General features: G+C 39.2%; 1 long non-coding RNA gene across 1 annotated transcript in view; it reads left to right on the top strand.

Annotated features, from left to right (window-relative positions):
* Positions 1–24,764, top strand: part of LOC117010986 — a 119,318-nt gene that overhangs the window by 21,459 nt on the left and 73,095 nt on the right. The window contains exon 2 of the long non-coding RNA XR_004420816.1: positions 3,886–3,985. This is a non-coding gene — a long non-coding RNA (uncharacterized LOC117010986). The remainder of the gene's footprint in view (positions 1–3,885; positions 3,986–24,764) is intronic.

The raw sequence follows: 24,764 nt of genomic DNA, 5'->3' as shown, positions 1-24,764 counted from the left end.
CTTCTAGTGCCTTCTTGTGTCTCTAAGCTCCTTATAGTGCTGACATCTATTCAGTTTCTTGTCCAGCTTCTTCCATTAAACTCTGCAGCCAACACAATGGTAAAATTTATTTGCAACTTGAAATGATAATTTTGAATAGCCTGTTTCTACTGTAACCAGTTCAGATGGAGCCAGAAATACAAGGAACACAGTGGAAATTTTAAAATAGTAAAATTCTTGATAGAACTTTTATAATTCAATGAAAGATTAAAGGAGTTCTTTACAAGATATAAATTTCCACAATTTAATAATAATACACATGATTTTTGTATTTCAAAGTATTTCTACTTGTTTCTGTAGATCACACTTGTGTAAAATTGCAAATGTCTCTAATGAAGTGGTGTTTGATTGTTAAAAAGGTGGATTTTGCTATGCATTAGGTCGATCAAAAATGGTTTTTGTTCTAAGAAAATTTCAGGATTTTTATCATAAACGCCAACCTATCAAATGTTTAATTGCAAAGAATTAAGCAGTGATCTGAGTAGGTACAATTGCTCAAAGCTGATTAACTGGCACCTGCACATTGTTCTGCCTAGCTTGCAAAGGTTCAAGTTATATCTGACATACTGACTGAAGGTAATGATATATACTTCATTCACCAAAGAAACAAATGTTTTCTTTCCCTGCTCTGATTCCCTGCTTTACAGATACCTGCAGTGGTATAATATGCACTACTACTATTGTAAAACAAGAGTTTATTACATGGCTAAGTAAGTTGATCTTTGTAAAAGTGCACAAGTGCATTGAAATAAAATAAAAACTACTTAATCCAATCTTCTCTTATACAATTTCTTTCAAGGAGAACAGACACAGCCTGTTAAAATAACAAAGAATGTAGAGTTTCCATTCACATTCACAAAGTGTCTTCATTCAAACTCCCACTCTAAAGCTACCTTTCCTCGCCTCTCATTTTTCTTTGTCGTGGAGAAATGTGATTCCATGGAACCAACAGTGATTTTGTTTTATGTTAACTGGCAGAGCTTTTCGAGCCTTACAGACCTGGTGACACTTAAATGGCCCACACTTTGGATTGTCTTGTTGTGTGGAAAAGGTAGATAAGGGGAGGAGGAGAAACATAAAACAGGTGGGCAAGGGCAAAGTGGCATTCACAAAAGTTTCTTAGATCAGAGCCAGGCTGAGGATCATTTCTGTGATAAACAATTGCTGTATTGAAATTACATCACACAAGGTGTTATATTACTTACGAAGCCCTGAGAAATCTGTAAAACCTGGCAAGCACATCACATGGAAAAAGGTAAGATCTTCTGAACTTTTAGCCAGGAAATCAACAGAAACTAATATAGTTTAATGGTAATTAGTCTAATATGTGATGCTTGTGGAACTGCTGCCAATAATACCATGTAGTTACTGTTGTAAAATGCCAGCTACTCTGGCTTCCCTGTTAGGGATTAGGTGATGCTTTTAGAACTGTACTTGGTTGATATTTAGGTCACTCCTGAAATGGCTGAAATTAGTTTTGCAGTGTAGGAGCTACAAGATCCTGGACTACATTAATATTCTATTTATATTTTCATTTGCACCAACATTTTCTCTATTGTTAATCTGAGATCCACTAAAAAGTTATGTTTGCCTTCTGATATCAGTGTGGTGCTTTTGATGTATGCCTGACATACTGATACAATCAGATCAGAAAATTAAAAATAGCATCTAAATAAAGAAAAATTTGAATAATGTCTATATTCAGTAGCAAGTCATCATATCCCAATAAATTTCAGCACACCTGAATAATTTGACTGGAAAGTTTACTGCAACTGCTTGAGCTAACGTTTTGAGGGTGTGGCCCTTTTCCTTTCCCTGACTTTCTGTTTAAAGAATCAATTGACTTTTTCACCCTAGTCCAAATTCCACTTTTTCATTGTTAGTTTCTCTCTGCCTACACTAACAGTGCTAAAAGGAGAGACTTTGTATCAATCTCCAAGAAAAGACCATGGAATGTGATCTAAGATGTGGGTTTGTGAATGAGTGAGAAAAGGTAAGTGGGAAAGGTTGCCATGGTTCTTGGATGCTGCTCTTCTTTGTGCCAAGCCAAGAGACATGCATGCCTAGCCTGGGGCACAGGTTTCTACTTTGTGTGAAAAAGTAGAGAGAGTGCTTCATATGTGCTTCACCAGACTAAATATGCCTCAATATGCACAGTTATTCTTCCTAAAATTTATTATCAAAAGAGTGTTATGGGAAAAATAAATTGAAGTATGACAATACACTAAGAAGTTCTCAGAGATTGTGCCACGGACAGTCATGAAAAGGGTTAGATTTGCTCACAACCACACTTTTCCACAGTCCTTTTAACCTGGAGCAAGGTGGAAAAAAATGTGATGTGGATTTTCTGCTTGCTACCACCTGGCTATGCAATCAACAGTGCTGGTAGTCATTTATCCCTGTATTTAATTGCCATGTTTGCATCACATGCATACAATAATTTAGAGAAAATGCTGTTTACATTGTACTTCATTTTTGTAACAGCAGTTATGAGGAGCCTAATTTTTAGTGAAGTAAATGTACATTTTACAAATGAAATTGTTACCTCGGTTTTAAAAGTTCTTTACTCTTCTTTGCATTACATGCAGAGACTACTGTCAGGCAATACTTTAAACTTCAGTAAGGGGTAGTTTTTATGACATACTGAAATAAAAAATAATCTCATTTGGATTTATCTCCTAATCCTTGTCAAATCATAGTAAAAAATATCTCTATAAATGATGAAACTGTGACTAACACACAGTAAACATTGTATCAGGTTTATCATTAAAGCTGATTATCATTATCAGTAGTACTAATTGCAGTAGTAGTATCAGTCAATTATTTATTTAGCCCTACTTTTTTAACCAGTACCTCAAAGTACCCACATGGTATGGTGATATACAGTCTTTTCTGATTTAAGGTCATTTCACAAGGTTTTTTGATCTTGTTAGATTTCACGAACAGCTATTTTGTACAGATCACCTGAATGAAAATCACCCTGACTAACGACTAGCTACATGACCTAACAATTAGTAGGTCAGCAGCTAAAGCATACTGTGTTTATAAAGACTGCTTAACAAATAGTATTCTTAATAAACCTGACTCTGATATCACCAAGTAAACTGTGTAGTATGCCTCCAACAATTATCCACTTAATAATTTTCCTTACAGAAAAACGTTATTTATTTTTAAAGGTATTTCAGATTCAGTTCATGGATTGAAAATAATCTCACATACTTACCAGATAGGATTTTAATACTTTGATTTGTATGTGTACACAGACAGGCAGGCATACACACACAAACATAGTGTATTACACTTTATGAAACAGCTATAAATAAATATCACTCTGTAACTAAGTTGGTTCCTGGGAACTGGGAGTGTAAGATGTGTGAATAATGATGATTGTCCCGATGGAAGCAGTGATGCTCACAGCCCTGAAATGGGGCAGTACACTTGGCTGTGCATAGGTTCAAACACTGAGCTGCCTGCAGCACCTGCAGCATAGCCGCAGTGAGAGTTTACAGCCTAGCTCATGGCATTCTCAGAGAGCTCAGGAAAATTGAGGCACCCCAGACAGGCACAACAAAGGGCTGCAACTCCTTAGGGCTGGGCTCCCAGCCAGCCAGGGTCCCTCCTGGGGCAGCCCAGGCATAGTTGTGCCCCTCAGGAGCAGGGCATGCTCAGCCTCTGCTGCACCGTCTGTCAGGGCAAGGAACAGTATCGCAACCTGGCCCTCAAATATTTATGACTTAATTATCATTTAAAGTGTACTTTTAGGAAAACTAGCCATAAAAATAGGCATTTCAGCGCTAGTTTTTGGACAAGCAAGCTGCTATAAAAGTATATATTTCTCTTTCACAGGTCTCTGGATTAGCTTTGAATGCGAGGAAGGGAGAGGGAGGTATTTCTACTGCTGCTTCTGGGACCAGCGTCAGCACTTCTGTCACCACCACCGCCATGAGTAAGCAAAGATACAGGGCACACACACTAAAAAATGGCTTTGCTCCAAGTAGCACATTTCTTTCAAACACACACTCGGGGCTGAGAATATTGAAAAATGGTTACAATGTCTGGTTAATGTTTTGATCACCTCATATGGTCCCATATATAGCTCCTTTCTTGTGTACATTGGTGGCAGCATAACAAAGGCTCTCAGAGATCCAAGAGTCATTCATATTCATTGTTTTTCCCATTGTCTAACTTTGATTATGCACAGTTTTCTTAAGAGAAACTGCTAAGCAGCAATCATTCAAGGGTGAGTAGACACAATGGGGCCACTTGTGCAGGTTTTTTGCTGGCAAAGTTCCTCTTGAAATCAGGTGAAGGAAGCAGTTGTTTTGTTTAAGAACTGAAATAGCTTGATTTTTGAGAAGCCAGACATTTTGTCTGAAAAGATGTCAAGCGGGTTAAGTTTGTTGACATTAGAGAGTTTCGTCCTATGTGATGGGCAATTTCATTCAAGTACAAAGTGCAAGATGTGTGAAAACTGTAGATACCTTTTCCTTGAACTTTTAATCGTAGTTATTTTCATGGCTCTTAAACTTCATTGTTCCAAAAAATAAAATAAAACAAAATAAATTAAGTTTTAATTTACAAATTATGATCATAATATACTGTTTAGGTGCGGAGGACTGTGAAGGAATTTGAGCTAGGTAGGTCAGAAATAGGCATGGCTGAGCAAAGATCTGCTGCTCAAACTGAGAAGTAAGAAGGAAATGCACAGGCAGTGGAAGTAGGGTGAGGTGACCTCGGGGGAGTACAGGGATATGGTTTGAACGAGTAGGGGACAATATATTCCCCCTAATAAGTACGGGTGAACTGGTGGTAATAGATACAAAAGAGGGTGTGGTACTCTGCGAGTTTTTCATCTCACTGGCAGTCATGCTTCCAACATCTGTCAAATCCCCAGACATCTGGGTGGGTATGGGAGGAGTGAAGTCCTTCCCACTACAAGTAAGCAGTAGTTTCAGGATCAGCTGATGAAACTAGATAGCCACAAATCCATGGGACTGGAGGACAGGTATTGATGAGGACACCAGCTGATGTTGTTGCCAAGCCACTCTCCATCATATTTGAAAAGTCATGCTGGTCAGGTGAAGTCTCTGGTGACTGAGAAAAAAGAAATGTTGCTCCTATTTTTAAAAAAAAGAGAATGGAAGATCAAGGGAACTATGGATCAGTGAGCCTCACCTGGGAAGACCCTGGAGCAGATCCCCCTAGAAGATATTCTAAGACATATGAAAGTCAAGAAGGCGATCCAAGACAGCCAGCATTGCTTACTAGGGGCAAATCCTGCCTGACCAGCTGGTGGTCTTTTAATGGGACACAAGGGAACTGATGCCATCTACCTAGACTTCTGTTAGGCCTTTGATATTATTTCAAATCATATCCTTATCTCCAAATTGGTTTGATGAATGGAGTATTCAATGGAAAAGCAATGGGTGGATGGGCAGAACCAGAGAGTGTGGTCAAGGACTTTATGTTCAGGTGGCAGCTGGTGATGAGTGGCTTCCCTCAGGGTTCTGTGCTGGGTACAGTGTTCTTAAATATAATCATTCATGGGTGATATAGACCATGGGAATGAGTGCACGCCCAGCCAGTTTGCAGATAGCACTAAGCCAGGCTGTGCAGTTGATATAAAAGAAAGATGAGATGTCACGCAGATGACCCTAGACAGACTTGAGAAGTAGAACCTCATGAAGTTCACGAAGTCTAAGTATCTGCACTTGTGTCAGGAAAATCCCAGAGGAGTACAGACAGTGAGAAGTCATTGAGAGAAGCCCTGCCAAGAAGGACTTAGGGGCTCTTGTGGACTAAAAGGCGGACATGAACCAGCCATGTGTGCATACTGCCCAGAAGACCCACCACATTCAGAGGGGGTGTGGCCAACAGGAGAGGGAGATGTCTCTACCCCATTACTTGTCCGTGTGAGACCTGCAGGTCTGCATACAGCTCTAGGTCCTGAACATAAGACAAGGGTCTGTCAGAGCAGATCCAGAGAAGGGGCCACAAAGATCATCATCAGAAGCCAGAAGCATCTCTTCTGTGAAGACAGACTAAAAAAGTTGGAGTTGTTCAGCCTGGAAAAGAGAAGGCTGCAAGGAGACCTCATTGCAGACTTTCACTACCATAAAGGAGCTTATGAAAAAAGAGGAAAAGGGACTTTCTATACAGACAAGAGTGACAGGATAATGCAATGATTTTAAACTGAGAGAGAGCATGTTTAGATGTTAGGGAGAAATTCTTTGCTCAGAGGTTGTTGAGGCACTGGAACATGCTGGCCAGAGAAGTTGTGGATGTCCTGTTCCTGGAAGTGTTCAAGGCCAAGTTGTAAGGGATCCTGAGCAACCTGATCGATTGAATGACATCCCTACCAGTGGCATGGGGGGTTGAAATCAGATAATACAGATAAAGGTTCCTTTCAACCCAAATCATTCTAGGGTACTATTATTCTACAATACAGATATTCAAAATAAATCAGTTACGTGTCTTCTCTAAGCTCATGTGCCCTGATGGACTCAGAAGTGCTCAACTAACAGAACTGCAAGAATTTTTGTGGACTAGTGGTATGACACTTTCCATTAAAACAGAAATTTGACACTTGACTACCTTAATCACTCAGCAGTTACCCTGAGAAACATGGCTAATTGTGCTTCTGAGTGGCAGTGGCTGCACTGTGTTTGTGGAGAAGGCTTCTGGGAAACTAGAGAAATGGAATTCAAAGCCAAAACTGGACCAATCTAACAATCTGCTGTGCAAATTTGCAAACATTTTGCTTGTTTATTAAGGGGTGAAATGGGAGCAGAAATCAAAGGCAGCAGGCACAGTCTTAGCTGACACTGTCACCAAATTAAAGTAGGACCAGCCAGAAGGTACCCACACGCCTTTTGTTTAGGGCTCCTCAAAGGCCTGCAAATTAACTCTGTAGACAACCATGCCCTCTGCCAAAGGAAAAAAGCATCAGCTACCAAGCTAAATGATGATTTAAATAAATCCTTATGCTTTGGCCTGCTCACAAAATCTCGTAGGAAATCAGGGACAGAAATGCTTACAGAGCCCAGAATTCTTTGCCAACAGTTGGTGAAAAAATAATTTTATCACCGTGAAAGTGTCATGTTACAGTATAACTTAGACAAAATGGTCCATAGCCACAATGTATGTTAAGAAGTAAAGTATTCCATAAAAGGGAGCATTTCCACTGAAATTTAATTGCACTTATTGATAGTTGTTGGATTTTTTTGACCCTTCTTTCTAGTAAACATACTAGGATATATATAAATGTGCTTTGCACATGATGCTGTGAGAGAGACTACAGTAAATTCACGAATACAAGCCGCACGGAGTATAAGCCACATATCCGGTGTGTTGGCAACATTGATGTCTTTGTCAATAGATAAGCCGCACCCAGAATATTAGCCGCACTTTAGTTCTCTGCGAACTTTCACAAAGTCGTCATTTAGTAACACAATCGCGGGATCGCCGGGGCTTACTGGCTTACTGCCGACCTCGGAAACATTGTTTCCAAGTGAAAAAAGACACACCCTTTATTTACAAGCCGAAAAAGACAGCAACAATAGTGTGGTCATTTTGCGAGCATTCCCAATGGATCCGCGTTGCCTTTAAACAGCCGCTCAGCCGCGCGGGCAGGCAGCTGAGCTCCGAGCGGAGCCACATCTCCGTGCTGGCACAGGAGCGGCCGTTGTAGCCCTCACGGCCCGTGGGGCGAGCGGCCGTTGTAGCCCTCGCAGCCCCGGGGGGGGAGCGGCCGTTGTAGCCCTCGCAGCCGGGCAGGGGGAGTGGCCGTTGTAGCCCTCTCCCTGAGAGCCGAGTGGCCATTCTACCCCTCTCCCTGCGGGCTGAGCGGCTCCCCCAGCCCTCTCCCTGCGAGCCGATTGCCCGCTTCATCCCTCTCCCTGCGGGGAGAGAGGCTCCCCCAGCCCTCTCCCTGCAAGCCCAGCCAGCCCCGTAGCCGCACAAGACTGAAAACACTTTAAAAAGTGCAGAGAAATATCACACACTTTTATCAAACTGCCAAGGTAACTCGCCGAGGTAACTCACCCTGATAACAACCCCCGCCCCTCAGTAACGCCACCATCCACAGGCAGGCAATAAGCTGTTCTCTGATTGGTTCATTGTCGGAACAACGGGAAACCATGGATTTCAGACTGTTTTGGCTCGGGACTGGACCAGCATGATACTAGGTAAGGGCAGATATCACATTTTTGTCCATAGATTAGCCACACCGGAATATTGGCCGCATTTCCGGGTTTCCACCAAAATTTTAGTCTTCTTGCTGTGGCTTGTATTCGTGAAATTACTGTAATTAGTTTTTTTAAGAAAGAGAATACAGAAAGAGATAGCAAAACCTTTTATACATCACTTATCTTCTTGAGACATCTCATCTTCCCAATATAGAGTGAACATAGAAGTAGTATTTGAAAGAGACAATCTGCAAATACAGATTTTGTTAACAGAGTTTGTTACTGAAGTGTTATATTTTTTCAGCTATATCTTAGAAATAAATTATATATTATCTGTCCTCCATTTACTGTGTGAAGATCAAGAGTGTGTCTTGCTAAACATGTATTTTATCCAATATGAAAATATTTGGAAAGAAAATTCCAATATCACTAAACTTAAAGTTTTCTCTAGAAATATACTACTTTAAAACATCCACAAAAGATGGTTAAGAAGTTTGTGTATGTAATTTTCTTCAGCAAAATTTAAGCATCCAAGAGTCTAGGAATCAGAAAAGGTTAGTAGCTAGAGCTTCTATAGACTTGGGATTTAAGTTTTTTTTTTTTAAATTAACAATTTTTGTTACATGTTTCCACAACTCCCTGTAGTATCCTATTTGTGGCTAGTGCTTTTAAAACTAAACTAATTGCTAGCAAGACTGACAAAATGAAATAGGTCATTTTTTATGCTGCTTCTGAGTTTTGAGAACTAGTAATTACAATAAAGAAAATAAAAATGTATCATTCAGATTCTTTTCTCCTTGCATAATAATCATGTTCTTAAAAACTAAATAATTAATGTCTTTTTACATGGAGGGTGTTTTCATACATAGAAGACAATATATCCTGCAACGCTGTTGAAACTACTAAAGAATAAATTATATAAGAAAGTTTTATTTTTCATCGCTTTCAATATTTTAAAAGGCATGGTTTTCTCCAAAATTGTCACAATTTAACACTCATAAACTGTACATGCAGTCTCCATGCAAGCTTTGCAAAGTCATCCCCCATTTCACTGTCTCTGGTGGTACCTGAACTTCTATTCATGGTGTTGCACTGGGAAGATACTTCTGGTTAGACATGTCCTTCTCCTTCACTGAAAATAAACATGTTTTATTAAATCCTGATGTGTTTACATATCACGGCATCCTCACAGTTGTATCAACAGTGAGGACAACCAGCTGATGAAAAGTTGCAGGGGTGCCTAACCAAACTGGGGAGTGTGAGCATTTAAGCCACCATATCCCCTGGAACCCTTAGTAAACCAGAGGATGAAAACAGAATTTACTTTTTAGTATTATAGTGCCCTAGTCTGTGCTTTCTCCTTAGCTTTGTCTCCAGTTCAGGCAGATTCAAACCCAACCTTCTGTCCTTACATATTATTTTTGTAAACCTGTGAGTTAAGAGAAATATAAATTAGAAAAACTGGTTTTTCTCTCTTCTATTGTACAGAATCTTCAGTACCTCCATAATCTACCTGCTAGCCATCCCTGCTTTAAAGGTAGCTTAAGGCACTAGAAAGAGTGGGTAAAGGAATTATATTTTTATTAAATTTATTTTTAAAAGTTAGGTTTATGCTAGTCTATATTATTAGATAATGAAATGTGACATGTCAGAAGATGTTAAATATTTGTAAGAAGTTGCCATTGTTCTGTGCACTTTCCAAATGGATCTATTACGTCTGAGAATTCTAGCTACTTATTTTAAGTGATAAGTGTCATTTGGCATCATGTGTCAAGGAAGTACCATGTGCTCCCCGTCTGCCTTTCAAGAAGTTACAAATGACACCATTCATCTCATCACATGACAGACCTGTTGCTTTTTATCATTATATGATGTCTGCCTGTTGTAAACGTGGTAAAGATCCATTTTCCCACATTCTCTTACTTGTGTGTTTCGCTTTGAGTTAGTGGGGAAATCTTCTGGAGGTTTAAAAAACACTTAACAATTTCTTCTTGAAGTCTATTCTGTTTATGCTGTGACCAGATATCAAAGCAGTATAAATACACAAACTACTCTGAAATGTATTTCACTTTGGTTAAGTATAAGCTAATGCCTCTCTTTACAGGTTTTATGTATTTTAGTGCAGTGAATATGAGAGTGCGTTTCAGAAAACCCTGAAAAACAAAAACATGAATGTGCACATGGAAGATTGTAGCCACAAGATAAATAATTGAAACATGTTGGGAAACTCTTTGTGAGATATAAGTGAATTCATTGTGCCCGCTGGGATATTTACCAGACGAGAAGTGTGACAATGACAGTACCCTTGTTGTTTGGTACATAATTTAGAGTATTCCTAATGAATATTTCATGTAGTATCATTTGTGTATGAATTGTAAGGCATGTATATCAAGATTCACTAGGGGCACTGTCAAACTTCTCAGTTTGAAATAAGCACTTATAAATTACTTAAGGATATTGTAGGAAAAGGGATTAGTGTGCAATCTTTTATAAGCAAATAATTATGTCCCTTCTTGGGGACGATAAGCAGCTTTGCTTAGTAAAGGAAGAACACTCTGAAACAAATAAAATAAAATGCTCTCACTTTCACAATAGCAAGCAACTTCTGTTCCTAGAAACTCCCTAGAATATTCTTAAAATACATGTAATTTTTAAAAAGAATGGCCAGAAGTAATTTTATCTAAATATGGAAATTTGTATTTTATGAAGTCAGGGAAATTTGGGAAAGCATTTGTTAAACCAGTTCAAAAATAAGAACTAATTATTTATACCCATATTTATGCATCTCAAAAGCCTAAACGAGAATAATTTTTTAAATAACAGTGAGGGTGATTTCACAATTAAGGGTAGTTCAATCTTTTTTAGATATAAATTTCATAAAAGCAGACTGATTTTTCAGTCTTCATAGTTATCAAACACCTTAATGGAACTGAAGTTCAATTCACAAATGATCGTGAATAGATCAAGAGTATAAATACACCAGTTTATAAATTGAGAAATAAGAGGTCAACCCGTACCAAAGTAAAGACTTTGTCTTTCTAAATTATACCTAAAAGGAAAGTGTATATATCTACATCCAAAAACCAGTATAAAAACCAGTATATATCTACACCTTCATGTATCTATCTTGTTAAAGTTACAGTTTGTCTGTTCTGCAACAGATGCAGAGCATCCTCAGAGGCACTGGCAGAAATTTGAAAAGCTATGAACTTTGCTTTGCAGAAAATGGAGGAGAACAGGTTTCTTTAAATATAGATACCACGGTTATGAAAAATTTTCAAGATTTTTGGCATCTAAAGTTAACTTGATTTGATAGATATTCAGGATCTTATAAAACCAGAATATTTATCAAGATGAATTGCAGATTCAAGAATTTATGCCTGCAAAAGTATCTTTGAAGCTTGTATTAAAAATAAAGTTCTCTAACTATAACTTTATGAGCCAAACCTATCTATATGTGTAGAACTTGCTTAAGCCTGCTTTTGGTTTTTTTTAAATTTACTTGATATAGCTATACTTCTAGCAATGACAAGAGCAAATCCATATTATGATAAAACTAAATATGCCCTTGTCATTTTATTAACTAATAATACTTTAAGGAACTTTTTTTTTCATGTAAATACATCAATAAGAACGATCACTGACTTTTTTTTTTTTCAAAATGTTTTGGCAGCTTAGTTGTAAAGTAAGTAAAACTTGATGTCTCAAATAATTGCCAAAGGCCAAGATTCAACAAAGCATGTTCTCGGTTTAAAATACATATTTGAATCTGTTGACTTTATGGAACTCAGATATCTGCTTAAGGACATGTTTCAGTCAATGCACGGATTCCCACTGGAGTCTCTGGCCTTGCTCTTACAGTTTCAATGATGCCTCTTGGGTGCAATGCCAGTAAACTCAATCTTGAATCCACTCAAGTCAAGAAGAACCCTTGTTACTGATTTCACTATGTACAGAATGAGGCCATGTGCGGGGAAGTGCAGCTCTCAGGTAGTGCTCGTTACACTGCAACATGCTTCGTGCTTCCCTCTCTCTTTTTTTTTCCTGTAATCAGAGATGATAATTTACAGAAAGGGCTATTGTTTTTCTTGCTTTCTTTCCCCACAGTTTTAGTAGAAGGGAATGCCACTCTGTTTCTGACTCTTGAGGTTTCATGAGAATCATATTCTGCTGTACCTGGATATCTCTTCAACTTCAGTTAAACAAACCCAAGAGGTCTGTGGGAGGTGGGGTCTTTATTTGTGTTTAAAAAAAGTTATTTCTTATTTCTTATTTACTATTTACTCTTTGCTATTTATTATTTACTATTATTATTTATTATTTATTATTTATTGAATTTTAAGCTTATAATGTATTTTAAATATTTTCAAATAATTTTAAAACTTTACCCCAATGTCAGTTAAACTGTCTATAGAGATTGTTCGGAGTTATGAAAGCAGTTCTCATGTCTATACAAATGTCTGTGATCTCTCATTTAAAATGAAGACTTATGTATATTCTTTAGCAAAGTAATAGCTGGTCTTCTTTTTTGGCAATCTGTTTCAACCACAGTTTTTTAATTTTTGAATTCTTTTATTTTGCAAATATGTCATGGTATGAGAATACGGCATCCCAATCCATACCTTGGTGGGGTCTTTTATGACAAGGATTGAGTTCAAGTCTCAGTTTTTACATTGAGCTTTCATCTTTGTATCTCTCCTCTAATTTATGAAGTGTGTGTGATAACACCTTCTGCGAGGTTTAGATGAATTAATTAGCTATAATAGATTTGCCTATCTGTTAAATTCCAGCTTTTTTTAGAAGCACAGGTAAGCATGGAAAACAATCATTATTATTTCTGCGTGGTATCAGTCAAGTTCTTTGTACTTAAAGAGTTTTAAACTTTAAAGACAAGACTCCAGTTGTGTGCTTATTTGTGTTTTAAAAAGGTTTTTCAGACTGTCTATTTTTTTTTTAAGTGAGCTAGAAGTAGTTCCAGCATCAGAAGATACTGGAAAATCAATGTTAAGGATTTTAGCTCAAGATCTCTAAAATCTCACACCTTCAAGCAACGAAGATCGTAATTTTCTGAATGACGAAGAGCAGGGAAATGTTGTTTCTACAAATAGGAAAAAAAAAAAATTAGTTTTTAACAGGGAAAAAAAGTATTTCCTCTATTTTCTCACTATGACTGCTGTTGTGTCACTAGGTTCTCATAGTAACATCATGTATGAACCAAAATATGAAGTTACTGTTTCTTTGAAAATTTTTATTCCTTTTAAAAGCACAACGTTTAGCTCTACTGCAAATAAAAACAACATGGCTTTAATAGCATTTATGAGAGCAGTTAAATAAACAGAGTTACATTTAAACACTTTATGTAAAATTTTAAGAAAAGAAGAAATCTTATCCAAAGGTGAAAACATCTAAGTGGAATAAGAAGAGTGCAAAAGGTTGTGCAAATGGATAGTAACCCACAGGTTTATATCTACAGGAAGTAGTCTTTAATGTCCAACTCATAAAACTTTGTGGGGTGCTGCCTAGAGTTGTTATCAAAACTTCAGTGTATTCAGTGACCCAAAGTTTCACCTCACATCTTCACAGCAGTGAAAATGTTCCCTGTCAGAGTTTGCACATGTTGGCTCTAAACCAGGACAGCACAGTAGAAAATCTTTTCCATTCCACACACATTGGAGGCCATTTGCACTAAGTCTCTATAATATGTGAATAGCTGTTTGTATTTACTATAAAATGGGCAAATTTTCACACAGGTTAAATCTTATCTAGAGATTCTGGAAGCTGTCCTGAAAAACTCTGTAAATGAAAGACACCTTTATTTTCTTTGGGATTTTACAAACAGCTAGAAGGCCATATGGTAACAAAGAACTAAAAAATATCGAGTAACAGAACACAAAAATATAAACACTATATATGTACACTTGCTTAATCTTTCTTGAGATTCCTATCCATCTTTTCTCCTGATTGTTGAATTTTGTTTCATATTTAGAGATATGTACTTGTAGGGTATTTTTGGGGAGCTCCTGAGTTACCGGAGTATAAATCCAACCAGAGTGTTGAACAATAATTTCTTTTTATAACAGGTCATCTCACAGATATGTTGGGTGCCTTCTAATTATTGCATTAAAACTGTTTCATATGGAATATAATTAAATGGCTTATATGGGATAATCTGGCTTTTGAAGTGTATGATATCTGGGACTGAGAAGGAGCACTAATAATCGGAAGATACTCTGCCATGACCTGATTCAAATTAAAAGGGAATGGGTGATCATCATGAAAACAGTGCAAACTAAGGGTTTTAGTGATCTTTATATTGGGGAAAAAAACTAAAACACAAAAGACAGGAATCTCAGAGGAAGCTTCTGGCCACTTGCAACAGAATGTTAATAGCTTCATGTCACTTTAAATCTGACAGCTCTGTGGTGAAAGGCCACTAATCTGTATTTGTAATGTTCACAACTGAAGAGAAAAAGTAAGTATTCTTACTTAAGCCATGGATAAGTATTAACAGTCTGGAAATAAAGGGAATGTTCTGTAACTTATTTTAGAGTCAACAAATACCTCACCCCAAAGCCTTGGAAAATGTATATTTTTCTTTCTTCTGTGATAGCACAGGTGATTTAAATGGAATATTGATTTCAAGTGCTCAGTTCACAAGTCACCAACTTTACAGAGAAAAAGTTAGCCTGCTGCAAATTTCAGAAAAAAGACCAGTTCATGTTTACTAGAATGGCATAGGAATCATCTGAGTACAGGCTTGCTCACAGTATTTTTATTTGTCAAACTGACTCAAAGTCATGAAAAAGATTAAAATATTAAAGTAACCATGAAAGACATGATTGCTTAGGATTTATACATATATATATAAAACTTGGTTTATAAGCAATTGGGATTTTAATATTTTTCCTGTATTTTGTATTAAATTTTAGACATAATAGACACTCCCTAGAGATTTCCTGTTCACATTTCATGCATATCCCTTAAGATTTCTATTACATCACCTGTAGGCAAAGAAACAGTCCAATTGGTACATTGCTTAACATATACAGTAATTTCACGACCATAAGGCGCACCAGACTATAAGGTGCACCCCCCAGGAGTCGGCACATTTCACAACTTTGTAGATCAGATAAGGTGCACCGGCCTATAAGGCGCACTTTTTTTTTTTTGCAGCGAGGAGCCACGCGGCGCACAACAAAGTAACGAATTGCTGGCAGGTGCTCAATTTGTAAACAGTTTTCAAAGATCGGTGTAGCCTTTAAATGCAGCCCCAGGTGCCCTCCCCATGCAGCGTGCCCCGGCACTCCCGCCCGCCCCCGGCGCGGGCTGGCACGGCTCACAGCACCCGGCTTCCACCGCGCGACCGCACTGCGTCCCGGCTTCCCTGCGGCCGGCAGCGGCGACACTTCCCGTTGTTCCCCGCGGCCGCGCCGCTTCTCTCCGCTTCCCCGGGGCTGCGTCACTTGTCGCCGCTTTTTGGCGGCTGCGGGGGCTTCCCCACTGCCGCTCCTCGGCGGCTGCAGGGGCTCCGGCAGCGCCGCTTCTCGGCGGCCGCAAGGGATTTCCCCGCCGCCGCTTCTCGGTGGGCACGGGGGCTCAGCCTGCGCCGCAATTTGGCGGCCGCGGGGGCTCCGGCGGCCCCGCAATTCGGCAGCCGCGGGGACTCCGGGGGCACCACGATTCGGCGGCCGCAAGGGGCTTCCCCGCCGCCGCTTCTCGGCGGCCGCGGGGGCTCGGCCAGCGCCGCGATTTGGCAGCCACGGGGGCTCCGGCGGCGCCGCTTCTCTGCAGCCGCGGGGGCTCCGGCAGCGCCGCTTCTTGGCAGCCGCAAGGGATTTCCCCGCCAGCGCATCTCGGCGGCCACGGGGGCTCAGCCTGCGCCACGATTCGGCGGCCACGGGGACTCTGGGGGCACCACGATTCGGCGGCCACAAGGGGCTTCCCCACCGCTGCTGCTCGGCGGCCGCGGGGGCTCCGGCAGCGCTGCGATTGGGCGGCCGCGGGGGCTCCGGCGGCACCGCGAATTGGCGGCCGCTGGGGCTTCCCCGATGCCACGATCCAGCAGCCGCTGGGGCTTCGCCGCCGCCGCTTTATGGTGGCTGTAGCGGCTCAGCCGGCGCCGCCTTTTGGCGGCCGCAGGGGCTTCGCTGCCGCTGCTCCGATGCCGCCGCCGGGCGGGCTCTGCTCAGGGCTGTTGTGGGCTCGCACTTCTTGTTCCCTCCGCGCCCGGGTCAGGGCCTCCCGGGTTCTCGTTTCCCCCTCGCCTGGGCCAGGGCCGGCGCCGCCCGGCTTCTCGTTCCCCCAGCGCCCATGGTGGCGCCACCCAGCTCCTTGTTCCATCCAGGCCAGGACTGGCATTGGCTGCCTCCCTCCCCTCTTGGCTCCTGCCGGCTGTGGCCACCCGCTCCCGCCCCCCCTCGCGACTCGGTGCTCCTGCGGCACCGCCCCCCCATTGCGGCTCGCACTTCCGGTTTGGCAAATTTCGCAACTTTGTCCATCAGATAAGGCGCACCGGACTATAAGGCGTACTTCCGGGTTCAGGAAAAAATTTAGTCAAAAAAGTGCGCCTTATAGTCGTGAAATTTCTGTATTTAAATCAAGGTGATTTTGGCGAAAGATTTTAATAGTAGCATTTTTAATTAATCACTGAGAATCTAGAAACATTATATTGTTTCAATCTTTCTTATTTTAGTTTATGTTCTTAAACTTTTGCTCTGCCCACTCATGCATAACCAACTACATTCTCATCTGCCTCTGAAAGTCAATTACATTCATACATATAAGTGTAATTGCAGCAGGTATAATAATAACAGACCACTTGTTCCTTGGATTTATATTTTGCAATTGATAATATCAGCTGATAATTCTCAGAACTATAGCAGTAGAACAAGTTTCTTCAACTCTAAACAGATATATTACATCTAAGTACATATATTTGAACAAGGAGCAAATTTATAAACAAATTTCAGTAAATTATTTTTTCTTACCATAAAGTCACATGATAATTTCCTTTTTTAGTGACTAAGTAATGATTTTTGATGGCTCATATTTTAAAATTCCAGTTAGAGAAAACAATTAATTAATTCTATTAAAATACAGAAATATCATGTTATATGATTTTTGTTTGTGTGGGATTGTAAGCACATTTTTCTATTTTCATTTTTTAAAATGAACCCATTTTAATGAAATTATACATATATTTTGTAATCATTGTAATTTCAGGTTACAAATGTAATAGATCTGATTGTTCTATAATCAATGTACAGGTGAAAAAAAACTCCACAAATATAAGCAACCAACCAAACAAACAAAAAAACTAAACCAAAAAATCCACATACAGAAAAAAAACCCTCACAAAACAGAACAAAAACCAGAAACCTCAACAAAGAAAACTAAAAGCAAAAAATATGTTAAAAACCCACACATACACAAAAATCAAATACAAACAAGCAAAAATAGCCAACACAGTTTTACTTGCTTTCTCTGGTTTTGTTCTTTTTTCTGCCTTCCATGCATTTCACCACTAACATTGAATGTAGAAAAACATAGGTTTATCTGCAGAAATAACTATCATTTGCAGATTAATCTTTTCAACACAAGGGAATTTCTCAGGGATTAAGTCAAAAACTTTTGTGAATTCCATGACTTTATTGTCTTCAAAATTATGGTAAAATATAGACCTTCAGTATACTCAATGAACTTTTCCATTAATGCAATTATTCAAGCCAATTGCAACAAACTTGGAGTTTCATGCAGATTTAATATAATTATTATTTTTTAAATTCTGTAACTAATATATTTTGTTAAATAATATTAAATATATTTAGGTTTACTTTAAAATATATTTTAAATAAAATATCTTCTAAATAAAGCTAAACAGCGTTTTAAAATATTTTCTTTCCCTGGGTCAGAAAAACAAGTAGTGAACAAATTGTTATGAAATGGAATAAATTCTATTTGGCTGGTATTTTTTTGTCTTTCGCTTAACATTCCTTTTCCAAAAGGTAATGATTGTGGAATATTTGCTATAAAATGCTAATATATTTATTAAGATATTAATTTATATTTTACAGCTTCTTCTTACATATTTTTTGTTCAGCTGGTCAGGACAACTGCTTGCTATGCAATAGTAATTTTTCTAGACGTTAGATGAGTGCAGAGATAGTGGGATATATGCTTAAATATAATGCCTACATTTGTGTTTTGACAAGAGCTGTATTTTATATCCAAATTATACTTATTCCTTATAAAATGATTTTATTTATCTTCCTATTTATGCATTGTTTGAAACATGCATAATCTGCAGTCAGAAATAATTCATTTAGTACAGTGTATGTAAAATTCGACATATTTTATAACAGTATTGTTATAATGATATGTTAATGATGACAAATCATATACACTTAAATTCTTATATCCAAAATCTATGTACTGTAACTACTACTGTAAGTTTTCATGAAGAGAGTAGTATTATGTTAAATAGCAACTGTAGTCACTTTGCTGGATTTTATGACCATTATCCATGTAAAGGGTTAAATTTCAGAAATAAGTTAAATTCTTTTATTTGTTCAGATTTTACTTATTGTTCTTTTTTCCTTTCAGTCCTCCTTTGCTTCATTAGATGCAGTAATATCTCCCTCGCCTGTGACAATTTCCATTAATATCTCAAAGGCAGCTATTAAGTATCATTACAAGAGAAGATTATAGAAGGATACCACATACAATAACACTGAAGATAAAGACAATAGTCACATTTTCATTTGTTTCTTTGTTCTAAAAATGTAAATCAAATTCCATGCACTTTCAAGTATTCTTTGCTCTGCTCATGCTTTCAAAGTGCTCTAAAAAGAACACCCTTCATGGCCAAGTAAATTAATCTGTTAGGATTATTTCAAAGAAAAAATACTTCTCCTGTCAGAGATTTTTTCTGCCGTGTGGCTGCCCAGAAGAATAACTGTCAGGAGAAAGAAAGAAACTATTTCAGGCGCATAGATATATATATATACATGTATATATCTATATTCATATATATATATGGATATATATGTATTTTTTTAATAGGGGTATTTGGTTAAACATATATTTTCATAAAGCACTTTACAAGTGAAGAACCACTCATAAAGTGTTCTGCATTAGTCTGTGGCACCATCTAAATATTTGGTCAATCAGCTTTTAGAAAATTATCTAAACATATCTATGGGGATCTAATTATAGCTAAAGGTCATTCTAACTCTAACACTAGAGAAAGCAAAACTGAAATCACAAAGCTCCTGCACTGGAAGTTTTGAAATTCTTACCATATGAATCCTCTAGTCCAGGATGAGTTGTATGTGTTAAGAGAACGTAACATGTTTTGATTCGTTTCCTGAGGTGGAGAACTGAAAAAATAGGGACAAATTAATTTGATACAGATGTAGGCTAGTTGCAAATATGTTTGGATGCACTGTGATTGGGTGTAAGTCCTTTGGAGGCAATGGGAAGAGACCATCGACTCAAGAGCAACTTAAGTCTCAGGAAGGTTAGAGAAGAGATTATCTAAATTGTAATCACATGGCACACACAGACAGCCATGGGATCAGGCCGAGCGAGCACAGCAATGGGAAAGGCAGATCCTGCCTGTGCAACCCAGTCTCCTTCTATCGTCTTTCACTCATTCACCAGGTGACCCACCTAGTGAACTGGTGAAAGGCTGTGAATGTTGTCTACACGCACTTTATCAAGGCTGTTGTCACTGCTTCCCACAGTTTCTCCTGGAAAAGCTTGCAGCCTATGACTTGGACAGGTGCACCCTTCACTGGGTTAAGAATTGGCTGGAGGGCCAAGCCCAGCGGGTGATGGTGAGTGGAGTTAAACGCAGCTGGTGGCCGGTGATGGGTGTGGTTCCCCAAGGCTCAGTGCTGGGCCCAATCCTGTTTGCAGCACTTTTGATCTGCTGGAGGGTAGGAAGGCTCTGCAGAGGGATCTGGACAGGCTGGATCATGGCCAAGGCCAATGGTGTGAGGTTCAACAAGGCCAAGTGCCAGGTCTTGCCCTTGGGTCACAACAACCCCAGGCAGTGCCACAGGCTGGGACACAGTGGCTGGGAAGGACCTGGGGGTGCTGGTGCCAGCAACTGAACATGAGCCAGGGTGTGCCCAGGTGGCCAAGAAGGCCAATGGCATCCTGGCCTGCATCAGCAATAGTGTGGCCAGCAGGAGCAGGGCAGGGATTGTCCCCCTGTCCTGGGCACTGCTGAGGCCACACCTCGAGTGCTGTGTCCAGTTCTGGGCCCTCAGTGCAAGAAAGACACTGAGGGGCTGGAGTGAGTCCAGAGAAGGGAACGGAGCTGGGGCAGGGTCTGGAGCACCAGTCCTGAGAGGAGCAGCTGAGGGAGCTGGGGGTGTTTATCCTGGAGAAAAGGAGGCTCAGGGGAGACCTCATCACTCTCTGCAACTGTCTGGAAGGAGAGTGTGGCCAGGGTCAGTCTCTTCTCCTAAGCAGACAGTGACAGAATTAAAGGAAATGGGCTCAAGCTGTGCCAAGGGAGATTCAGGTTGGACGTCATGAAGAATTTCTTCATGGAAAGGCATTGTAACAGAGCACTCAGGGAGGTGGCGGAGTCAGCATCCCTGGAAGCATTCAAGAAATTTCTCAATATGGCACATAGTTCTATGGTTTAGTTCATGCACTGATGTTTGGTCAAAGGCTGGACACAAGAATTTTTGAGGTTCCTCCAACCTTAATGATTCTATGAATCTATGATTCTAAAAATCAAAATCACCTCTCAAAAATATCTGACTTTCTCTGCCAATTGTATTGGAAGATAGCATGTGCCATCAGAAGAAAATAGGATTCAAAAATTAATGTGTTCATGAACAATTTCAAGATCTTTGTATGTAGACATAGAATATACCAAATATACAGTTAGGAAATGTATATGCAGATATCTGGTTTTTAGTTGAAAAATAAAATCTCCAATATATTATCTTTTGTGTCAACAGAAAATGCATTTCCTCCACAATGGAAAATTTTCACAAATAAATAGGGTTTTTGGTAAAGCTGCAAAAGAGGATAGTTTTTATATGGGAGATGGAACAAGTGTTTCAGTCTGCCAAAGTAGAAATACTCATTTTTCATCTTTCAACTATTATCTGATCTCTTTTGATATCAGGAAAGCCAGAGCTAGACTGTTTCCTCAGGTTTGAGTTTTGGATAGACTATCTCTCCCAAGAGAATTTTTTTCTATTTCTTTCAGCCATTGTGATTCAGTGTGGGAGTATCTTACCCATCACACCAGAGAGAGCATAGACCGATGCAAGAATCTGCCTCTCAGAAGGAAGTGGTTATAAAACTGATTAAAATAATGTTTCTGAATTTACTTACATATTTTTGTGTAAAAAATCTCATGTGCTTGATCACTCTGATCAAGCTGGAGAAAGGAGAATGAATAAATTAGTGACAACATTAGGTTTTAAAAGTCTTGGTAGAGCAGTAAAATAAGTTCCTGATTTTCTGAAGTGCTAAACATTCAAGAGCTGTGATTGAAACAGTGGTTCTGTGCTTGAAGTAACATCTGTTCACATGTGATGCATGGACATATGTTATACCTCCCTCAAGAGTATACTTCTCACTGGTGTTCCTTGCCGCTCCAGGCAAAATGGACCTGACTCTTGTTCTCTTTGTTGCTGCAGCTCAGAAAGAACACAGTTATTTTTTACCATAATAAGATCTTTTGTATTCTCCTTCCATACTAGGAGCCACATCTGAGTCTACATGTAGCAGTTGCAAGTGGCTAAGAATTTACTTAATATGAAAACACAAGAGGAGTGATCGTATTTGCTAGAGTCAGAACTAGCTGGAAAATCATTACTGTTATATTTGATGAGCCAAGCGCTTTCAGTCTCCCATCAATGATGATTAATTAGGTGGAACTTCATTTCTGCTCTTCTCATCAGCCATCAGTCCAATATCTCTTGACCAGCCCTATAATGATTTCAGAGTCAGAACAATTCTTACCAACATACAGATGAAATCAGCCACAGTGCTCTAATAATAAATAGTTAGCATTTTTGAAGTAGGTTTGGCCATTCATTAGTAGTTCAGAAATTGTAAGACTACAGTATCAGAGGTGCCATTTCTACCTTTGGGGCCCTCAAACAACCTTGTAGAACTACACATTCAAAAGTAAATGTCAGTACTATGGATAGGATGCTTTCACTTAGAGTACAAACATGAGTACTTAGTGAACAAACCTTTATTGCTTCTTTTCACTATGTATGCAGTTGAGATAGACGCATCACTTCACACAAATTTCCAGTTTCAAACTAGAATTTAATAGACAGGGGCCTGCAGTCAGTAATCAAGTATCACTTAAATAGTTGGATAAGGCTGACTATTTTTGTTTCTTCTCCATATGTCTTAGCTACTTCTTTTCAACTGAAAAAAGAACCCCAACCCTCAGAAAAATTCAACTTTCCGTTTAAATTACTGAACCTGTTTTGTATCAATTAATATTTTGAATGCAAGGTATTACGGAACAATAAGTGATGTCTCTCTCAGAGAGAAAGACAAGAATGAATTTTTTTATTATCAGATTCATCAGGTCTTCAGGGAACAGTCTCCAGCTATTTTACCCAAGAAAACAAGACATAGGATGAGCAATAAAATGTCTGGCTCTTGCCCAGGCTTCTTACTGTACAAAATCATCATGTAGTTCAGACTCTTTGTTAGCTCCAGCCAGTTCTGGGGAAAGGAAGGTTAAGATTTTAACTGCTGAAGGAGTGCTTCAATCAGCATACAATTTAGGTTACATGTAAGTAGAAAGTAGAAGACTAAATTTGGGAAAATTATGAATTTATTTTTACAGAAACACATATATTTTGCAGGGCTTAAGGTATGGTACAGAGTGTTGGTGAACTGAGTTGATCAAATCCGGCCAAAACCATGATGTTCAGAGTTTTTGCTAAACTCACTCATTTTTATGGCTTTGGTTTAATATGTTATAATTAACTTGCCACATTGCAGTGATTGATTTTCAACTAAGATCAGTGGTAATGAGATCCTGACATCCTCAATTGCTTCAGTAGGTGAACACTTGTAGCTCTATGTTGCATTAACTTTGGCCAAACAGCCTTCCAGGTACTCTCTCACTGCCCCTCCTTCTCAGTAGGTCAGGGAAATAAATAAAATTAAAAGTTCATTGATGGGATAAAATCAGGGACATCACATACCAGCTGCCATCACTGGCAAAACAGACTCAACTGGGGTAAAATTAATTTAATTCTTTAACAATTAGAATAGATCTGAATAGTGGGAAATTAAGGCACAAATTAAAAAAAAAAAAAAAAAAGACACTTTCCTTCCACTTCTACCTCTCTTCACAGGCTCAACTTCATTCCTACATTTGCAGCTCTTCTGCCTCCTCTCAATAAAGGCTGCAGAGGGGTAAAGAATGGGTCTTTGACCAGTTCATAACAGCTCCTCTCAGATGCTCCTTTCTCCTCATGCTTTTCCTCTGCTACAGTGTGGTGGCTCCAAGGGGTACAGAGCATTATCTGCTCTTGTGTCTGCAGTAGTGTCTCCTCATCCATCAACTCAGAGTTATTCCTCACCTATTTTTCCTCTCCTCATTTCTTTTTGTCTCTGCCATTTTTGCCCTTAAGTATATTTTCCCAGAGGCACCACATATAAGATTGTGGGTCTCAGCTGTGTCCAGTGTCAGGGGGCTTTGGGGCCAACTGAATTCCCCTGTGTCAGCTTGGGATCAGCCCACCCAGCCTCTTCCCTCAGAGGCCAGTCCTATTGTTCCTCATTGTCAACACCTGGCCACCACCATCCCATAAAGTCTCCTACTTGCCAAGATACTGCTATCACCAGCAGCCAGCACTATATGCAGGGTACAGACCTCCCTGCTTTACCCTGTATGTTATATTGCCTCTCTGTTTAAACTGGTCTTTATGTCAGGAAAGACAAGTTTAAGGAATAAAATAGTAGAAACTGCACAAGGAAGCAAAGCAACAGATTGGATGTTCCAAGAACACTGTTTGAATCATCTGATCCTTATCATTGTCTTGACCATTTCTTGGATTTAACTGTCAGTGATTGAACAGTGCACCCACAAAAACAATTTTTATTTTGAGTTTGTTTCACTGCATCATAGTTTAGTAGTCTTACACTCATCATCTTCTAACAGATGAAAGAAAATGTAACAGTTCCTCAGCCTTCTAAGCATCTTCAAGGAAACAACCAACAAACATCACAACAATATCAAATAGCTATATTTCACGTACATTGCCTTCTTATTTTGTTAGAAAGCACACACACAGAGGAACCTGCTTTTCTTGAGATATGCTAAACAATTTATCAAACACTTATATCACTTACTGTATTCCATGCACTTCAGTACCTTACACATATACATAGATACAGTGTCTTTGCTCAAAAAACAAACACTCTGGTGTCTCACAGTAATTCAGCAGTCTGAATATATTGCTAGTAAATTATTCCGGATTTCATGTAGATAAGTATAACTGGCAGTTTCTCTTGGCTGCTCAGCACGGT

The sequence above is a fragment of the Catharus ustulatus genome, chromosome Z (genome assembly GCF_009819885.2).
Source record: "Catharus ustulatus isolate bCatUst1 chromosome Z, bCatUst1.pri.v2, whole genome shotgun sequence".
Taxonomy (NCBI): domain Eukaryota; kingdom Metazoa; phylum Chordata; class Aves; order Passeriformes; family Turdidae; genus Catharus; species Catharus ustulatus.
Note: the sequence above shows the minus strand (reverse complement) of the source record. Positions and strands in the feature narration are given on the sequence as shown.